Source organism: Heterocephalus glaber, unplaced genomic scaffold (genome assembly GCF_053883595.1).
Source record: "Heterocephalus glaber isolate CG9 unplaced genomic scaffold, H.glaber_assembly_v1.0 deba00000809, whole genome shotgun sequence".
Classification (NCBI taxonomy): Eukaryota; Metazoa; Chordata; class Mammalia; order Rodentia; family Bathyergidae; genus Heterocephalus; species Heterocephalus glaber.
In genome coordinates this window covers 7,334,388-7,354,167 of record NW_028258163.1, presented here as the reverse complement: position 1 = coordinate 7,354,167, position 19,780 = coordinate 7,334,388, and positions in this window count along the sequence as shown.

Below are 19,780 nucleotides of genomic sequence, written 5' to 3'. Positions count from 1 at the left end.
TTTATGGACAAAACCTCAGTTACCTGTGAACTAGCACAAACAATCAACAAAGTAGGATCTCTTTTTATTAAAAAAGCTTCTGCACAGCAAGAGAAACCACCAGCAGTGTGAAGAAACAACCTACAATGTGGGAAAAAATGTTCACCTGCTGTTCCTCAGACAAAGGCCTACTATCTCGAATCTATAAAGAACTTAAAAAAGTCACCCCTCCCAAATTTAAAGACCCAATCCAAAAATGGGCATCTGAAATCAACAGACATTTCTCTGACAAAGAAGCAAATAAAAAAGCCAATAAAAAAACCAATAACAAAGCAAATAAATCCATGAAAAAATATTCAACATAATGGTCATTAGAGAGATGCAAATGAAAACAATGCTGAGATTCCACCTCACTTCAGAAAGAATGCCTGCTATCATGATATCAACCAATAACAAATGCTGGTGGGGCTGTGGGGAAAGAGGAACCCTGCTCCACTGCTGGTGGGAGTGTAGACTGGTGCAACCACTGTGGAAATCAGTATGGAGATACCTCAAAGGACTCGGACTGGAAGTCCTATTTGACCCAGCTATTCCCCTCTGGATATCTTCCCCAAAGAATTAAAAGAATCATACCACAGTGATATATGTGCACCCATATTCATAGCAGCACAGATTGTGATAGCTAAAACTTGGTAACAGCCCAAATGACCATCAACTGGAGACTGGACAAAGAAAATATGGTTTTTTTAAAAAAATGGAGTCCTAATCAGCCTTAAAAAATGAGAAATTAGAGACATTTATAGCTAAGTGGATGCACATTGAGGCGATACTCTTAAGTGAAATAAATAGGATACACATGTATAAATACTGAATAGTTTCTCTGGTGTGAGAAACAGTATGTAAATAAGTACTAAAAGGTGTAATAGATAATGTGAAATAGGAAGAAAAAGGGCAAAGGGGAAGGGCAAGTGGGAGGGTTAGGGGAAAAGAAAGAAGGGAATGGAATTAATATGAGAAAACAGAAAAATGGAAACAAAGTCTTTGTAAATAGGGAGGGCTGGAGGCGTTGAAGGGAGGGCTGGGCAAGGATGAAAAATAAGAACCAAGAGAGATTATGTAAAGGTGCAAATTTCCAATGATGAATGTCATTATATTGTATACCTAAAATGTACCAATGATTAGAATGAACAATTGATAATGCGAAATAGCAAGAAAAGGTCCAAAGGTTTAGGGGAAGTGGGAGGGGCAGGGGAAAGGAAAGAAGGGGAAGGAAAAATGATGAGAAATGGAAAAAATGGAAACAAAGTCTTTGTAAATAGGGAAGGGTGGAAGGGGTGATGGGAGGGCTAGGAATGGGGAAAAAATAAGAACCAAGATGCAACATGTAAATGTACAAATTCCCACTGAGAAATGTAAATGTATTGTATACCTAAAATGTACCAATAAAAGAATTAAAACAAAAAAGACTTACAGGGCAGAAATTATTTTACGATCCAGGAAAGCATTTGCTTACCTTCCTAGGATGGATACTCTAGGTTCCTTTAATATAGTGCTAGGTAGTCATATTTCACAACATGTTATTTCTTAACACAATTGCTTAGATATGAATTTAACACGACTCCAATCAGGGTTGAACGCTTTGGCGAAATAGAGAACTTGACATGTTTTTTCATTCTGGTGCTACCTAAAATGTGGAATAATTCAGTAAATATAGTACAGCACAGCATTGACTATGGAGTGTAATGCATAACAATGGTCAGTTTCCAATAATACTGTACCTCCAGTTGGGCTGTGAACCATGTCTTATCTTCCCAGATCACTGGATTGCCTGGATGAACTGCGTCATCTGAAGTAAAGCTAAATATAAACTGAGCAGGCATGAAGTGAACTTCCCAAAAGGAGTTAGTGCCAGAGATAATAAATTTCAATGCCACAGCTATGAATTGTATCAGTTTTCCATTACTGCTGTAACAAATCACCACGTGGTGGTAGGAAGCAACACGTTACCTTACTGCTCTGTAGGTCAGAGGTCTAAAAATGAGTCGTATGAGGTCCAACCAATGGGTGAGGAGAGCTGCATTCCCTCCGGAGCCTCTAAGGGGATCCCTCCTCTGATTTTTCCAGCTTAGGGGCTTTCTGCCTTCCTCAGCTGGGTGCCTGCTCTCAGCAAGGCCCTAACTCCAATGCCTATGTCTATTCTCCCATCTTCTCCACCTCCGACCCTCCTGTCTGCCTCTCATGATGCTTGTGAGTACATTAAGCTTATCCAGATCGTCAAGAAAAATCTTCCCATTTCAAAATCCTTAATCTAACCACTCATGAAAAGTCCCTTTTGGCATATATGATATCACATTCACATTTGGAGCTTAGAACGTGGTCATTGTGGGGGACCATTTTTCTGTATACTACTGAAGTCAATATTTATTAAAAGATTTAGGCATTTTTTTAATAATAGGAAATGTAAAATGTTTGTCCTTTCATTTTTCCAAGAAAACATCAGGAAATCTCGGTTAAGTGTGTGTGGAGATCCCACCGTGAAAAGTGTTTTGATGTTTCAACAGCAGATGTGTCACCCAGGGACACTCTTTGGAAGCAGCAGGAACCTCTTTCCGACTCTGTCTTCTGGTGTAGAATTCATCTTCTTGCCAGCTGCAGCACTAAACGACAGTGAGCCTCTCAGTTTATGGTCCTTTCAAGCTGAAATCTGTTACACTAGTAGAAAAATGGCAAAACTTATGTAAATAATAATTGCAATGTATATGACAATATAAATTCATAGTATGCCCAGAGTGTTGCTCATATGTGCTTCGAGTGTTTAGTCTATCCTGCGAACATATACAATGTAATTCATTTGCATATATGAATAGGGATACTTTTAACTTGCTATTTTTATAGATGACCAATTCTAGTTGCAATAATTGAAAAAATTAATAACAGGACTCCACGTTGAATTCATCCAAATTATGTTGTAAATGTCCTAGGAGGTTCTTAGGTCATTGACATGGTAACATTTCTGAGCAAGACTGGGAAGCTCTTCCTAGAGCTTTTTTTCTCCTCTCTGTCACAGATCTAAATAAAAGGTCCATTAGAAACCAGAATTGGGCTCTAGGTGACTGATTTAGAAATTTTATTTTCTGTTCATTTTAATGCCTGTTTCTATGTTAGTGTTAAAAGTTAATCACACTATTGTTTTCTCTATATACCATTTTAGGGTTTGTATGAGTTACCATGTATTCATTCACTAGGTAAGTTTTGAGCACTTGTCATGTCAGGCCGGTGTGGAAAGCAAGAATCACAGTGATGAACGTGGAAAATATGATGTCTGCTTTTTAAAAAATGTTGCCTGGCGGGGTGGTGGAGAAACAGTAGTCATTGATGTTATACACAAAGCCCATCGATATAGATGTGACTATGATATGTACAGGTGAGGAAGAGTGGTCATGAGACCATGTAGCAGAAAATTTAACCTGGTCAGGAGATGAGAGAAGACAGGCCTAAGATATTCTTTTTTATTACATCTATATGACTAAACTTTTGAGTTGGATCTTTCTTCTATTTTGTGTTTTTGTACAAATCCCATTTTTGATGGCTTCAATAAACAAAGATCTGCTGCCATTCAAAAAATTGCTGTAGTGTCCATTTTCTTCCAAGGTCTTTGTATATCTTGGCTTTGGAAGTACAGTTAAAGTGTGATGAGATATTTGTATTTTGACAATTTATGGGCCTTTCTTTATCTACTGAATTTGCCCTTCCATAAATTGAGGCTCAGCTTGGGAAGTTTGATTTTCAGCTAAGGTTTCACTCCAACTCTCTAGTCAGATAGCAGATTTTATGGCAGTGGGTTCTGATATGGGCACTGCCATGCTTTTCCTGGGGAAGACCCATTTCCAGAAAGCAGGGAGGAAGACAAAGCCAATAAATTTTCATACCCAAATATTTATTTGCTCTCTTTGATTGGATTACCTCACTGAAATTACTCAATCAGGACAATTTAGAAACCCTACTCAGTTTTATGAATAATATTTTCAAGACATTTCAGGTAGTTATATACATCTCCTCATAATCTAAATTGTTGAACAGTTCTCTAGAAATTGCTGTGATAATATTCTGCTATTGTCCAACAATTTAAAGGGATAAACTTAGGCTTGATTTTAATGTTTCATACAAATCCCCACAAAAGAATATTTTTGTTATACTTGTAAATATTGTATTTGTGAGGTGTAATAGAAAGCGTCATCATAGTTATTGTGAAAGGCATTCATATCTCTTAACATGAGGTGACACTGTTACTACCTTGACACAGACTAGAGTACTATCTGGTTCAGTTTAGCTATCCAATGGGGAAGGTTCTGTGATTACTGCTTAAAAACCTTGGCTGGAAAATCATATAGCCTGGATCTGAATTTCAGTCCTGCTTACATTAGCTTTGACTGTTGTAAAATTATTCAACTTGTGTAATTCTCTCTCTGTCTCCTCAAGAAGAAAAAATAATCATCCACCTATAGGATTGTTGTGGGGATTAGTCAGGATGTGCATTGCATAGTGTTGTATGTTGTAAAAGTGTGAATGCTGACTGTGATTATTAGTTCTGAATGTTACATTAGATGCTAGGCTGTGTTGTGGATGGTAGGCTTCACAAAAGGATAGGTCATAGTGTTGGCAAAGTGACGTAGCACCAAGCAAATGATCTTCCCGGTATGGAGAGGTGGTTAAGGATGACAGTAGCTGTATGGGAAAAAAAGTTGGGAAGAGAGGGTGGATTTGTGGATTTACAAACATTCCACGGATGAACTGACTTTGTGTAGATTCAGAAAGAAAAAAAAAATTTTGCTTGTGGTGCAGAAGCAGAAGAGCTTTGTAGGCAGGTGAAAAATCATGGAAAAACACCTAGGTAAACAGAGAATGATAATGATAATGGACTCTGCATTGAACACATGATGGGGACGTTTCTGCGAAGGTAAATGGAGGACAAGACAGTGAAGTCCTTGCTCAGCACTCAAATCCAATCGATGAAATACTGCTGAGAAGGGATTTCTGTTAGTTGAAGCAGTTCAGTGACAGCATATATCACAAGGGGTAAGTCTATATATTTCCATCAAGCTGTCAAAATATTATTCTTCGCTATAGCTTATGTATGTTATTCAGTGTGCTGATATGCAATTTTTGCATGTTTTCTCAGGGTCTTAGACCCTGAATATTCTCCAAAATGTGCATCCTTCAGGTTGACAGTAATCTCAAAATATGCTGCCCAAATCATGTGAAATATAATCCCATTTTTCCAACTCTAACAAAATTTTGGAGATCAAGTTTGTCTTTCCTTTTTTATTCCTTATTAATTCATCTCAATTAGATACATAACAGAATATATCTGGAATTGTATCACTCTAGTCAAAATCATCATCTCTTATTGGGTCAGAGCAACTGGTCTCCCAGTTGGTCTCCCTGTTTTTACTCTTGTTTCTGTTTTGTCCTTTCCCATAAACACTCAACTGATCTATAGAAAGAACCACTACTGCGTTATATCTCTGGTTTTCCTGTCCTGTGTCATTATCCCACTTAAAATCAAACCCAAAGCATTTACCCTTGTCCATTGCTCCCTGTCCTATTTCACTCCAGCCCCTTGGCCATACACTGCTCTTATTTGGTCTCTGCTCTTATTTGACATTAAAAATTCCTGCTCCACCCTCATCCCCAAACAAGAACCTTGAATTTACTACTCTGCTTTCCTTGCATGCTCCTCTCTCAGATGCCGGAAAAGCCTGGTCCCTCACTTCACTGAGGTTTCTCATTGCAGGAACTTTTCTTGACAAAATATTTAAAGTTACATTTCCTTACACCATCAATTTAACATTTACCATGACCTTTGACACCACTTGAAATATTAAATAGGATTCATTTGTTTGCTCTTTGCCTCATTCTTTGCTCCTCCCCACCAGAACACATGCTCTATGAAGTCATGAATTTTGTTTTGCTTCCTGCTATACATGTGTCCAAATGTCAGAACATTGTAGATATTCCTTAAGTATTAATTTAATGAAGCCTTTTGAATTTTGCTTGTTCATTTTATTTACTTTCTGTCTTAGTTACTTTCTCATCTCTGAGACACAATACCTGACACCCACAATTTAAAGAAGAAAGGCTATTCCATAGCTGCCTTGCTCCAGTTTAGTCCATAGCTGCCTTGCTCCAAGGCAGAAACGGCGTGCAGAAAGGCATAGAGGAGTAGAGTTGCCCTGTCATGAGGGCCAGATGACAGAGAAGGGAGCAGCTTTATACTCCTCCAAGTCAGGCCCCCAGTGTCCCTCTGACAACCAGGCCCCACCTCTTAGTAGCAGATCAGTGAAGGCCACCATGACCCAGTCGCCTTTGCAAAGCCCCACCTCTGAACACACCGGGCTCTGGGGGAAGATGCCAGATTCAAACCCTAACACCGTCCATTTATATATCACCATCCTAACTGTCCAGTCCTCAGGCAGCTCACAGGCCTGTCTCTTCCCACCCTTTCCAAAAGTTCTCTGCATGTTAGAACTAATAGTGTTTTCTAGCTAGTTCCTCTGTTGTACAGCTTTTACCCACTGCAGGATTGAACTGTTCTGAAGTTGAGAGTAAGTTTGAGATAATCAAACTTTTCATCTTGGAAGGTAATGGCCAACTTATCCTTGATCATACAATAGTTCCTAGTAGTAAAAATGTGTTATCACTCCAAAAATTCTTTTTTTTTTTTTCCTTTTGGGTACTGGGATTGAATTCAGGCCCTTTCTACTGAGCTAAATCTCCAGATCACTCTTATTTTGAGACAAGGTCTCACTAAATTATTGAGTTTTCAGGCTAGGGTCAAAATTGTGCTTCTCCTGCCTCAGCCTTCCAGAGTGCTGGAACTACAAAAGTGTGTCATAATACCTGGCTTCAACTGTTTATATTTTACCAGTAAATATTTCCTTAGTAATTGGAAGGACTAGTGGAATTGTGGATTGATTAACTAGTACAACAGACCAAACTTTTACCCCTCATTCCACATTCATATGTTGAAACCTAATCCCCAGTGTGATGGTGTTTGGGGATAGGAGTTTTGGGAGGTTATGAGCTCAATACAGAAGCAGAATGCCCATTATTTTCAAGTGGACATAGAACATTTTCCAATGCAGACCATGTTCTGGACCATGCAACAAATCTTGATAAGTTTAGAAAGATTCAAATCATACAGTGTGTGTCATTTGGAGCAAATAAAATTAAACTAGAAATCAATTACAGAAATGAATCTGCAAACTCTGACCATCCTTGGACATTAAATAACACAATTATGAATAATCAGAAGGTAAAAAAATCACAGGGGCAATTAGAATATATTTCAAATTTAACAAAAATAAATTACAGCATATCAAAATTTGTTTAATGTGGCTAAATATGTTTTTATAAGAAAACATAAAGCAGTAAATGCTCATATTAAGTAAGAAGAAAGGACTTAAATCAATGACTTAAATGTTTACTTTAAGAAACTAGTAAAAGAGGTGAATTAAGTCCAAAGTACATAGAGAAAAGGAAATAAAAATAAATAAGAGTTTTAAAGCTAAAGGATTAGAAAACAGAAAAGTAATAGAGGACAACAATGCAAAAAAGCTGTTTCTTTGAAAAGATCAATGGAATTGATAAATCTTAGTAAACCGATGAAGAAAAGAGATACTATGGACAAAACTGTAGATAGCAGGAATGGAGAGGATGGACAGTATCATGGATCCTTGAGACTTAAGTATGATAAGAGTATATAATGAATAATCTTGTGTCAGTACATTGGATAATTTAAGTGAAATAGGCAAATCCCTTGAATGATACAAACTACCAAAGCTTACTAAGGAAGACATTAACTACCTGAATAGTTCTATGCCTATTACAGAAAGCAGATTTGCAGTAAAAATCTTCTCACAAAGGAAACTCCTGGTATTAGTGGCTTTGTTGGAAAATTCTACCTAACATTTAAAGAAGAAAATGTATAACATTCTGCCAAAAATAGAAAAAGAGAAAAAAATTCAAGTCATTTTATGAAGCCAGCCTTACTTTGTAGCAAAACAAACAAAGACATTATAAATAAGAAAACTAGAGATCAATATATGAACATAGGTTTTTAAAAGTTCCTTTTTTTTTTGGTACTGGGAATGGAACTCAGGTCCTTGTGCTTGCGAGGCAGGCGGTGGAACTACTGAGCTAAATCCCCGGCCTTAAAAGTTCTTAATAAAATATTAGAAATCAAATCTAGAAATATATAGAAAAACAATGTTAACCATAACCAAATGAAATTTAACCCAAGAATGTGAAGTTTGTCTCACATTCAAAAATGAGTCATTGCAATTCACTGTATTAGTAGACTGAAAAAAGAAACTCATATGATCATCCGAGATATATAAATGAAGTCTCTAAAAAACTCAAAATTCATTTATGATACTCTCAAATCAAGCCTAGGAGGAGGAGGGAGCATTCTTAATCTGATTAAAAGCACCTATGAAGAAAATCTATATGTACCTTGAAACTTAATGCTGTAAGTAATACTGAATGCTTTATCTCTAAAATTGAGAACAAAACAAAGATATCTGTTCTTATCAAATTTGTTCAGTGTTTTGCTGGAATTTCTAACTATTTTTTTTTTTTTTGGTACTGGGGATCAAACTCCAGACCTTGAGCTTGCGAGGCAGCTGGCGGCACCACTGAGTTAAATTCCTGGCCCTCTAACCAATGTTTGGAGGAAGTAAAAAGAAATAAAATGTTTATGGGAGGAAAGAAAATCATGATTTTTATTCACAGTCCATTTTTTTTTTTGCTTAAATTCTTTTATTGGTACATTTTAGGTATACAATATGTTTACGTTTATCATTGGATGCTTGTACCTGTACATGATGTATCTTGGCTCTCATTTTTTGCCCATTACCTGTGTGCTCTTCACTCCCTCCACCCTTCCCTATTTACAAAGACTTTGTTTCCATTTTATTCTTTTCTCATAATTTTTCCTTTCCCTTTTTTTTAGATCATGTGTATAGAAATTCTAAAGAATTTACAAAAGAATCTACAAAACACTGAATTTAGCAATGTGCCGTGATACTAGGTTTATGCACAAAAGTTTATTTCTTTTTTTTTCTGAAATTCTTTTATTGGTACATTTTAGGTATACAACACATTTACATTTCTCATTAGGAATTTGTACCTTTACATGATGCATCTTGGTTCTTATTGTTTCCTCATTCCTAGCCTTCCCTTCACCCCCTCCACCCTTCCCTATTTACAAAGACTTTATTTCCATTTCTCATCATTTTTCCTTTCCCTTCTTTCCTTTCCTCTGCCCCTCCCATTACCCCTACCCCTTTGGACCTTTTCTTGCTATTTTGCATTATCGATTGTTCATTCTAATCATTGGTACATTTTAGGTATATAATATAATGACATTCATCATTGGAAATTTGCATCTTTACATAAGCTCTCTTGGTTTTTATTTTTCACCCTTGTCCAGCCCTCCCTTCAACCCCTCCATTCCTCCCTATTTACAAAGATTTTGTTCCTATTTTTCCATTTTCTCATATTAATTCCATTCCCTTCTATCCTTTCCCCTACCCCTCCCACTTCCTTCCCCTTTGTCCCTTTTCTTCCTATTTCACATTATCTATTATACGTTTTAGTCCTTATTTCCACTTTCAGTTTCTCACACCAGAGAAACTATTCAGCATTTATACATGTGTGTCCTATTTATTTCACTTAAGAGTATGGCCTCAATGTGCATCCAATTAGTAATAAATGTCTCTAATTTCTCATATTTGATAGCTGAGTAGTACTCCATTTTATAAAAAAACCACATTTTCTTTATCCAGTCTCCAGTTGATGGGCATTTGGGCTGTTTCCAAGTTTTAGCTATCACAAACTGTGCTGCTATGAACATGGGTGCACATATACTGCTGTGGTATGATTCGTTAAATTCTTTAGGGAAGATCCCCAGCAGTGGAATAGCTGGGTCAAATGGGACTTCCAGTCCTATTTCTTTGAGGTATCTCCATAGTGATTTCCACAGTGGTTGCACCAGTCTACACTCCCACCAGCAGTGGAACAGGATTCCTTTTTCCCCACAGCCCCACCAGCATTTGTTATTGGTTGATTTCATGATAGCAGCCATTCTTTCTGGAGAGAAGTGGAATCTCAGCGTTGTTTACATTTGCATCTCTTGGATGACCAGTGATGTTGAACATTTTTTCATGTATTTATTTGCTATTTCTACTTCTTTGTCTGAGAAATGTCTGTTCATTTCAGATGCCCATTTTTGGATTGGGTCTTTAAATTTGGGAGGTCTGATCTTTTTAAGTTCTTTATAGATTCAAGATAATAGACCTTTGAGGAAAAGCAAGTGGAGATTTTTTCCCACATTGTGGGTTGTCTCTTCACATTGCTGTTAGTTTCTCTTGCTGTGCAGAAGTTTTTATTAATAAAAAAGATCCCACTTGTTGATTGTTTGTGCTATTTCATGGACAAGTGAGGTTTTGTTCATAAAATCTTTTCCTACACCAGTGTCTTCAAGAGTTCTACCTAGCCTCTGCTCCAACTGGTTCAGTGTTTCTATTTTAATATTTAAATCTTTAATCCATTTCAATTTTAGTTTAGTGCATGGCGAGAGATATAGGTCTAGTTTTAATCTTTGGCAAGTTGAAACCCAATTTTTCTAGCACCATTTATTAAAGAGGCTACCTTTCCTCCAGTGAGGATGTTTGGCTCCTTTATCAAAGATGAGATGGCTGAGTGTGTCTGGCGTTGTTTCTGCATCTTCTAATCTGTTCCACTGATCCTCAGGTCTGTTTCTTTGCCAGTACCATGCTGTTTTTATCACAGTAGCTTTGTAGTATAGCTGCAGGCTGGGGATTGTGATACCCCCTGCCATATCTTTGTTACTTAGAATTCCTTTTGCTATTCAGGGTCTCTTCTTGTTCCAAATGAATTTTTGGATTGTCTTCTCAAGGTCTATGAAGTATGCTGCTGGGATCTCAATTGGAATTGCATTAAATCTATATAGCAGTTTTGGAAGTATGGCCATTTTCACTATATTAATCCTTCCTACCCAGGAACAGGGGATGTCTCTCCATTTTCTGATATCATCTTCAATCTCTCTTTTCAAAGTGCTATTGTTTTCAGAGAAGAAGTCTTTGATTTCCTTCATTAGGTTGATTCCTAGGTATATCAGTTTTTTGGATGCTATTGTGAAAGGAATTATTTGCCCTATTTCTCCCTCAGTGAGTCTGTCATTTGTGTAGAGGAAAGCTATTGATTTTTGTGTGTTGACCTTGTAACCAGCTACTTGACTGAATTTGGTTATTAAGTCCAGAAGACTTTTGGTGGAGTTCTTGGGGTCTTCTATATACAGTATCATGTCATCTACAAATAATGACAATTTAACTTCTTCATTTCTTATCTTTTTTCCTTTTATTTCTTTCTCTTGTCTAATACCAATGGCTAATGTTTCCAAAACTATATTGAACAGGAGTGGTGATAGTGGACATCCTTGTCTTGTTCCTGATTTTAATGTGAAGGATTTCAGTTTTTGACCATTTAGTATGATATTGGCTGTTGGTTTTTCATAGATGGCTTTTATCAGTTTGAGGTAGAGACCATCTATTCCAATTTTTTGTAGGGTTTTTATCATAAATGCATGTTGGATTTTGTGATATGATTTTTCTACATCTATGGGGATCATCATATGGTTTTTGTCTTTGGCTCTATTGATATAGTGTCTTACATTGATTGATTTGCATATGTTGAACCATCCTTGCATCCCTGGGATGAATCCCACTTGATCAGGGTGTATGGTCTTCTTGATGATCTTCTGCATTCTATTTGCCAGTATCTTATTAAGGATTTTTGCATCTATGTTCATTAGTGAGATTGGCCTATAGTTCTCTTTTTCAGTTGGGTCTTTCTCTACTTTGGGGATCAAGGTGATGCTTGCTTCCAGGTATGAATTTGGGAGTATTGCTTCCTTTTCAATTTCATTGAAGAGTTTAAACAGTAGTGGCAGCAGTTCCTCTCTAAATGTCTTGTAGAATTCAGCAGTGAAGCCTTCAGGGCCTCGGCTTTTCTTAGTTGATAAGTTTTTAATTACATTTTCAATTTCAATAGTTGATATTGGGTTGTTCAGAATTTTTAGGTCTTCTTCGTTCAACTTTGGTAATTCATATGTATCTAGGAATCTGTCCATTTCTTCTGTGTTGTCCATCTTATTGGAGTATAGGTTCTGGAAGTAGGTATTGATGATCCTCTGGATTTTTGCTGGGTGTGTTGTAATTTCGCCCTTTTCATTCCTAATTGCATGGATTTGGGCCTTTTCTTTCCTTTTTCTGATAAGGTTGGCTAAGGGTTTGTCAATTTTGTTGATTCTTTCGAAGAACCAACTCTTGGCTTCATTGATATATTTTTTTGGTATCATTCTCTTTGTATCCATTGAATTGATTTCTCCTCTGATCTTTTAAATTTCCTCCCTTGTATGAGCTTTGGGTTTCTCCTGTTCTTCTTTTTCTAGAAGCGTGAGGTTCAGCATCAGGTTTTTAATTGGGCTCATTCCATTTTCCTAATATGTGTATCCACTGCTATGAATTTCCCTTGTAGGACTGCTTTCATTGTGTCCCATAGATTCTGATATGTTGTATTGTCATTGTCATTTAATTGAAGGAACTGTCTGATTTCTTCTTTAATTCCCTCTGTGACCCATTGGTTATTCAGAACTGTGTTGTTCAACTTCCATGTGTTTATGAAATTTTTCCAGTTTCTTTTGCTATGGACCTCCAATTTCATCACTCTATTGTCTGATAATATACAGGGGATAACTTCAGTTCCTTTACACTTACTTAAACATGTTCTATGTGTGAGTATGTGATCTATTTTGGAGAATGACCCATGTGCAGCTGAGAAGAATGTGTATTCTGATTTTGTGGGGTGGAATACTCTCTAAACATCTGTTAAGTTCATTTCGTCAAGAATTTGATTGCATTCTAGTATTTCATTACTTATTTTTTGTCTAGTTGTTCTATCTATTTGTGACAGTGGGGTATTGAGGTCCCCCACTACAATTGTATTAGTGCATATATGACTTTTCATGTCCGTTAGGATTTGTTTTATATAGTTGGGTGCACTAGTGTTTGGTGCATAGATATTTATGATTGTCATCTCTTCCTGTTGGATTGTTCCCTTTACAAAGATGTAGTGTCCTTCTTTGTCTCTCTTAATCAGTGTTGGTTTGAAATCTACTTGATCTGCAAAGAGGATAGCTACTCCTGCTTTTTTTCAGGTTCGCATCACAAGGAGTATTGTTTTCTACCCTTTAACTTTCAGTCTATGTGTTTCATTTTGATTTAAGTGTGTTTCTTGTATGCAGCATATTGTTGGATTTAGCTTCTTGACCCATTCTGCCAGTCTATTTCTTTTGATTGGTGAGGTGAGACCATTTATGTTGATGGTTATAACTGATATGTATTGACTTATCATTTTCATGACTTTTTCTTTTTGTTGGGTACTCCTCCTTTACATTTAATTTCTTGTCATGCCAGATGGGTTCATTCTGCTTTGCTTCCTGGGGTTGTGATCCTCAATGTCTGTTCCTAGGATATTGTATAAACTTTTTTGGAGTGCTGGTTTGGCATTCACGAAGTTCCTAAGTTGTTCTTTGTCATGAAAGTATCTTATTTCTCCATCAATTTAGAAAGATAGTTTTGCAGTGTATATCAATCTGTGTTGGAGGCTGTTTTCTTTTAGGGCTTGGAATATATCACTCCAAGATCTTCTTTCCTTGATGTTTTATGTTGAGAAGTCTGCTGTGATTTTGATGGGCTTTCCTTTGTATATGATTTGTTTGTTCTCTCTAACTGCTTGTAGAACTTTGTTCTTCTGTTGAGTTTCTGGAATCTTTTTGATCAAGGCCAGTTGGAGTCCTATATGCCTCACTTATCTGTATGTTAAGTTCTTTTCCCCTGCTTGGGAAGTTTTCTGCCATTACTTCTGTGAAGAGTTTTTTTATGTTGTCTGCACTCTTTCCTGTTTCTTCTTTGACTCCAATCAGTCTTATGTTATTCTTCTTTGCATCATCTAGCAGCTGCTGGACTGATTTCTCCTGTTCCCTTATAATTTTGAAGCAATTTTTCTTTTCCTGGTCACTAATTGCAATCTTTTCTTCTGTGTCTGGAATTCTGTCCTCACATTGGCTCATTCTGCTGTGTAGACTTTCAATGGAGTTTTTCATGTCCTGGAAATCTATTTGCATCTGTTTTATGGATTCCATTTGTTTCCTATGTTGGGATTCCATCATGTTCCTCAGTTCCTCTCTAGATTTATTAATCATGTCTTGCACTGGGAGCACAATTTCTCCTGTTATCTGAGAAATTATTTATGATTTCATTTTTTCCAGATCCCCTTTTGTTGCCAGTTCAGTGGGTCCAGGTGTTCAAGCATCAGTGTGTTCTATCTCCTTTCCCTTTGGGATTGCTGTAGGTGATCTGGAAGTCTGGTTTTGAGACTTATTTATGTGTCTTCTCATTTCAACTGGGGTGGAGGTGGGGTGCTTTTGGCTCCCTCACAGCTCACCTCCTCTGAACTATGAGAAGTGGGACAGGGGTGGGGAGTGGCAGGAGGCATGGTGGCCTGCAGGCCCCTTCCTCTGGGCTGGGAGTGGCGGGATAGACAGTGGCCCTAAAGCCCTTTCCTCGGGGCTGGGAGTGGCGGGATGGATGGTGCCCGGGAAGCCCTTTCCTCTGGCCAGGATCAGTGGGAAGGCAGCTCAGAAGCCCCTTTCTCTGGGCTGGGAGCAGCGGGATGGACAGTGGCCCAAAGCTCTTTTGCCTGGGCTGGGATTGGAGGGACAGATGGTGTCCAGGAAGCCCCTTCCTCTGGGCTGGGAGTGGCGAGTTGAATGCTGGCCCAGAAGACCCTCCCTCTGGACCTAATTGATTTCTATATAATAACAAAACCTGAAAATTGAAAGTAAGTGAAGAATATAATTTACAATAACAGGTGAAATATGAAATACCTGAGGATACATTTAAAAGTATTGCAAAACATGTGTACTAAAAACTGAAAAAAATTATTAGAGAAATTAAAGAATAAAACAAATAAAGATACCATAATTGTAGATCAAAAGATGAAATATTAAGATGTGAAGTATTTCCAATTTGATCAACAAATTTAGCTTGATTCCAATCAAATCCTAGCAGATATAATTTAGATATTAAAAGCTGATGCTAAAATTTTCATGTGCATACGTAGGACCTAAAAGGGCTAATTTTGAAAAATTAGAACAAATCCAAAACTTACACCACCTGATTTCAACACCTAAAATCAGAGCCTCTGATTCCAACCAGGAGAATTGACAAAATGATACAAATACAAATAAGTGGAATACCCATAAATTGGTTTGACTAGGTTGATGCCAAGATAAGGCAATTGATTATGATCTTATTAATAAACAATGTATCAAAGGGATATCTAGGTGCCAAAAAAGAGAGAATTTCAACTCTTATTTCACACCATATTCCACATTTTACCTGAAGTAGATCATAAATTTAACCAATGATAAGAGCAACAACTATAAAACTATATGTGCAAGAATGTGGAAAACCCATTCTCATACAAGGCTGGTAGGAATGCACAATGTTTGGAATATAATTTTTGCAGTTTATTATAAAGTTAAACATATATTTATTGTGTGGCTTAGAAAAATTCATTTTCTAGGTATTAATCCAAGAGAAATGAAAGCATAGGTATATAAAAATACTTGTACTTGAATGTTCATAGCCAATTTATTTACAGAAGCACCAAATAGGAAACAACCCAATGTTTATCAGTTGGTAGATGCACAATTTTTGATATATTTATGACAGAATAGCATTTACCACAAAAAGAAATAAGCTTGTCTAAACACAATAACATGGCTGACTTACAAAAGCATTATAGTAAGTTAAAAAAATAAACAAATCCAAAACTATAGCTCATAGAAAGTACCTCCTCTGCCAGGAGCCAGAGACAGAGGTTGCAAGGGATATAGGAAAATTTTTTGAATAATGGTAATGTTTTAGTTTATGATTATTGCAGTAGTTAATGTAACTGTATACATTTGAAAACTTCACTGAATTAAAACTAATCCCTTAAAACTGACAATTTTTATTGCATATAAATTATATTTTGATAAAGCTGACAAAATAAGAAAAAGTCAATAAAACTGATACACATACAAGAGACTACTTAGACTTGAATTAAAAAAAATTAAATTAGGGAGGCTATATGAGGGATAAACATGGCTAGACCTCTAGGATACTATAAGCATGTTAAATAATATTCACTATTTTCTTTCCTTATTATCTAACTTCTTATTAACCTAGCATCCAGCACACCATGGTGCCATGATGACATTTATTCAGTAAATGTTAACTGACAAATAGGAAAGTAAAAAACCATGAAACAGCTACAGAAAGTACTCTGAATGAAAATTCAAAAATGGAAGAGACTGTTGACATTTTGATGTGTTCACTTGTATCTCTGCTCTTCCTGATGGTTTGCCTTTTCATGTAAGCAAATCAACCAATCAAAATGATTCCTCCCCACTACCAGTTTAGTTTATTTGAACAAATATTTAAATTAAATTACTCTCTGCAAGACAAATGGGTGGACTTCATCCTGATCCTGTCACAAATTTTGTTAAATGTTCAATTTTCTCAGGCTTCCCCACAGCCATAAACACAAGCATAGCTGACTCTATTGTTTTTGACAACATTTAATGTGTATAAATTGAGTGTTCATGAAGAAATATGGGCCACGATCTCTTATGTTACTGAGTTTTATAAAAGGACTATTTAATCTTTTGGTAAATATATACTTCTTTTTATTGTGTAGCTCCAGTCAAGGAAAGCATTAAATATGGTGTCTTTAGAGATTTTAGAATATTTTTTTCCTGCTCAATTCATAAAATTGCATTCATATCAATTTTTTCCCCTGAAATTATGTTTTCTCAGGTAAGGCTTTTGTTTTTAAGATGTCACATTACAATTTCAGGATTAACATTATTTTCATCAACTTAGATGAACATGTAGGAGAAAGTTAAGGTGTTTACTCATATTTATCATATGAAGTTAGCGTAAAATTTATATGCACAACCAATAAGCATCTGTAGTGGACATCTACATTTTTGTCTGACCAGTGACAATTCTCTCTTCCTCCAGTGACAGTGCCCTACTTTAGTTCCTACTGTGGGAAGGTCAACCAAGGACCACTGCCCTTTATAGCTAAGAGGAATATAATAAAAAGTAGGTTAAATCTGGTTATTTAGAGAGTTTCTTTCCTTTTCTTTTCTTCTCTTTTCTTTTGTTTGTTTGTTTTGGTAGCAGTGCTTGAGGAATGAAACCGAGGGCTTCTGTATGCCAGGTAAGCACTCTACTGCTAAGCCTGAATTTTGAGTTTTAAGAGTGATTTCCCAAAGATGAACAGTAGAGCTGAGTCCGCTCTAAAACTGGGACCAGAAAAGACATTCAGTTCAAGTACCCAAGAATCCTGGAGCCATTCTGGCTTCTATTCTTTCAGAAGGAAATGTTTTCTCATTTTCTTTTAGGCCTGTAACATAAATTCTCCTTTTTCTTAACTAACTGGTGTCAATGAAGTCAGTTAATTTACTAGATTGTTGCTCTCAACCTATGAACTGTGAGCATTAAAATCTTATCCTTGTCCTTGAAATAACAAAATATGCTTAGGTATTTTTAAGAAGGTATCAACATCGTGCAAGATAGTAACAGCTTCTGTGATATTTCTTTACCTTAAAATTATGATTATAGATGGTTATTTATTATATTATAAATGTTATAAACTTGAGTGGGTTCATGAGAAAGGCAACTGGTTTTATGATGATACCAAAGTAAGAGTTATATTGAGTGCATTTTATAATCTGTACATTTCTCTAAATAAATAACTAGTTGATGACAAAAAAAAATCTTATCCCTGTCCTGAGTGACTTTTTGTGCAAATGCAAGGTGCATCAGATACCCTGGCCTGTCAGACCCATGACCTCTACATCTGCCAGTACTCTTTTGTCCACTCCAGCTCCGCCACTTGCTCCCACAGACCACCTGGTTCTCCTCCTACTCCACGATTATTAGCTCAAATATAACATTTTATGAAAATAGGAAGCATTATTAGTAATCATTTTTCATTTTATCCTCATTTTAATTGATAATCTATTAAAAATGACAATGAAACAGTTTGTAGCTACTTAGTGCCTACTACCTGCTAGTTATTTTGCTGAAAGGCAAGATTTTGAAGGTGAAGGATAAAAGGAGGCCTCTATTTTTTAAAAGTTAATTTTATTGGTACATTTTAGGTATACAATATAATGACATCATTGGGAATTTGCACCTTTACATAATCTCTCTTGGTTCTTATTTTTCCCCCCTTCCTCTGTTCTCCCTTCAACCCCTCCATCCCTCCCTATTTACAAAGACTTTGTTTCCATTTTTTCATTTTAGGAGGCCTCTATTTTTAAATATATCATATTCAGTCAAGGAAAGAAGCACCTAATAAAAACACTCATTATATTAGTTATATATATTATACTAGTTTATAATACATAACCCAATAGTGATATATGTTATGTGTATCTAATAGTTATAATTTGGACAAGTGAAATATGTATAAAAAGAAACAGAAAGTCCCTGGCATCAGAGGATATTTGTGAAAGCTGGTCCTATGTGACCTCCCTCTTAAACAGTTGGCAAAGGGCTTCAAGGGAAGGGCTGAGTAACTAGGGAAAGGTTAGTGAAAGCTCTCTCATCAAAATGGTGCACAGCTGGAGGACATACAGAGCCACATCGCAGAGTGTGTGAAGGAAAGTTGGCAGGCCAGGAGGGTTCAAAACGTGATCGAGGTAGAAGGGCCTCTGTGAAACTGGTAGGAAGCACTCTTGTTTAATAAAATACTCTAAATGAGGAGTTCAGATTTATTTCTGTTAATAGAAATTTGTTTTGTATATGTTAAATGAGAATTATCTAAAGTGATTAACATTCAGCACTGGCGTGTGTCATTAATGGCTGGTTGGTCACTGGCCTCCATTTATAGTTGAAGAGCTAGAAAGGAACCCTCTGCGCGAGGCATGTCTTCATTCTACTGACTTCCCCTCCTCTGCCCTCTCCCCTCATTCTCTGCCTCCAGGACCCCTTCCCATTTGCAAGAGATCTGTCCTCTTGTTTTCTTCTATCCTCCTTTTATTTTGCTCTTTGATTTTACTTTGCCTTACTCAAATGATACCATATGGCATTTAACTTCATATGACTGGTAAACATGTACTGCAAACATACTAGTAAAAAGTAAATTAATTAAAGTTGATTAAATGAAGAAAGAAGCCTCTGTAATGGCACAAAACAGTGTATCAATTATTACAGAGCTCCAAACATCAGCATTCACGTTAGTTTTAATGACCGGTTACTCTCCGTTTGAATTACTATTGCCATTCTTCTCTGACACATTCAAATAGCCCCCATTCCCTATGGAATCTGGAGCTTGACACAGCTAAAGAAAGGTTCTTATACTTAAATACTACAAGCTTTGTTTAAATGGGAAATTTGGAATGAAACAGATATCCTCTGGTCATAATCAGAATAACAGGAAGAGTGCTATGAAATGCACTAGTGGGTCTTTGAACTGCAGTTTCTTTAACATGCTCTAAATAAATTCTTTCATGTCTATCAGATGCAATGTGCTGGAACATGCTATATATGATGCCATTGAAAGTCTGCAGATAACTAACAGGTGAATAATTTCA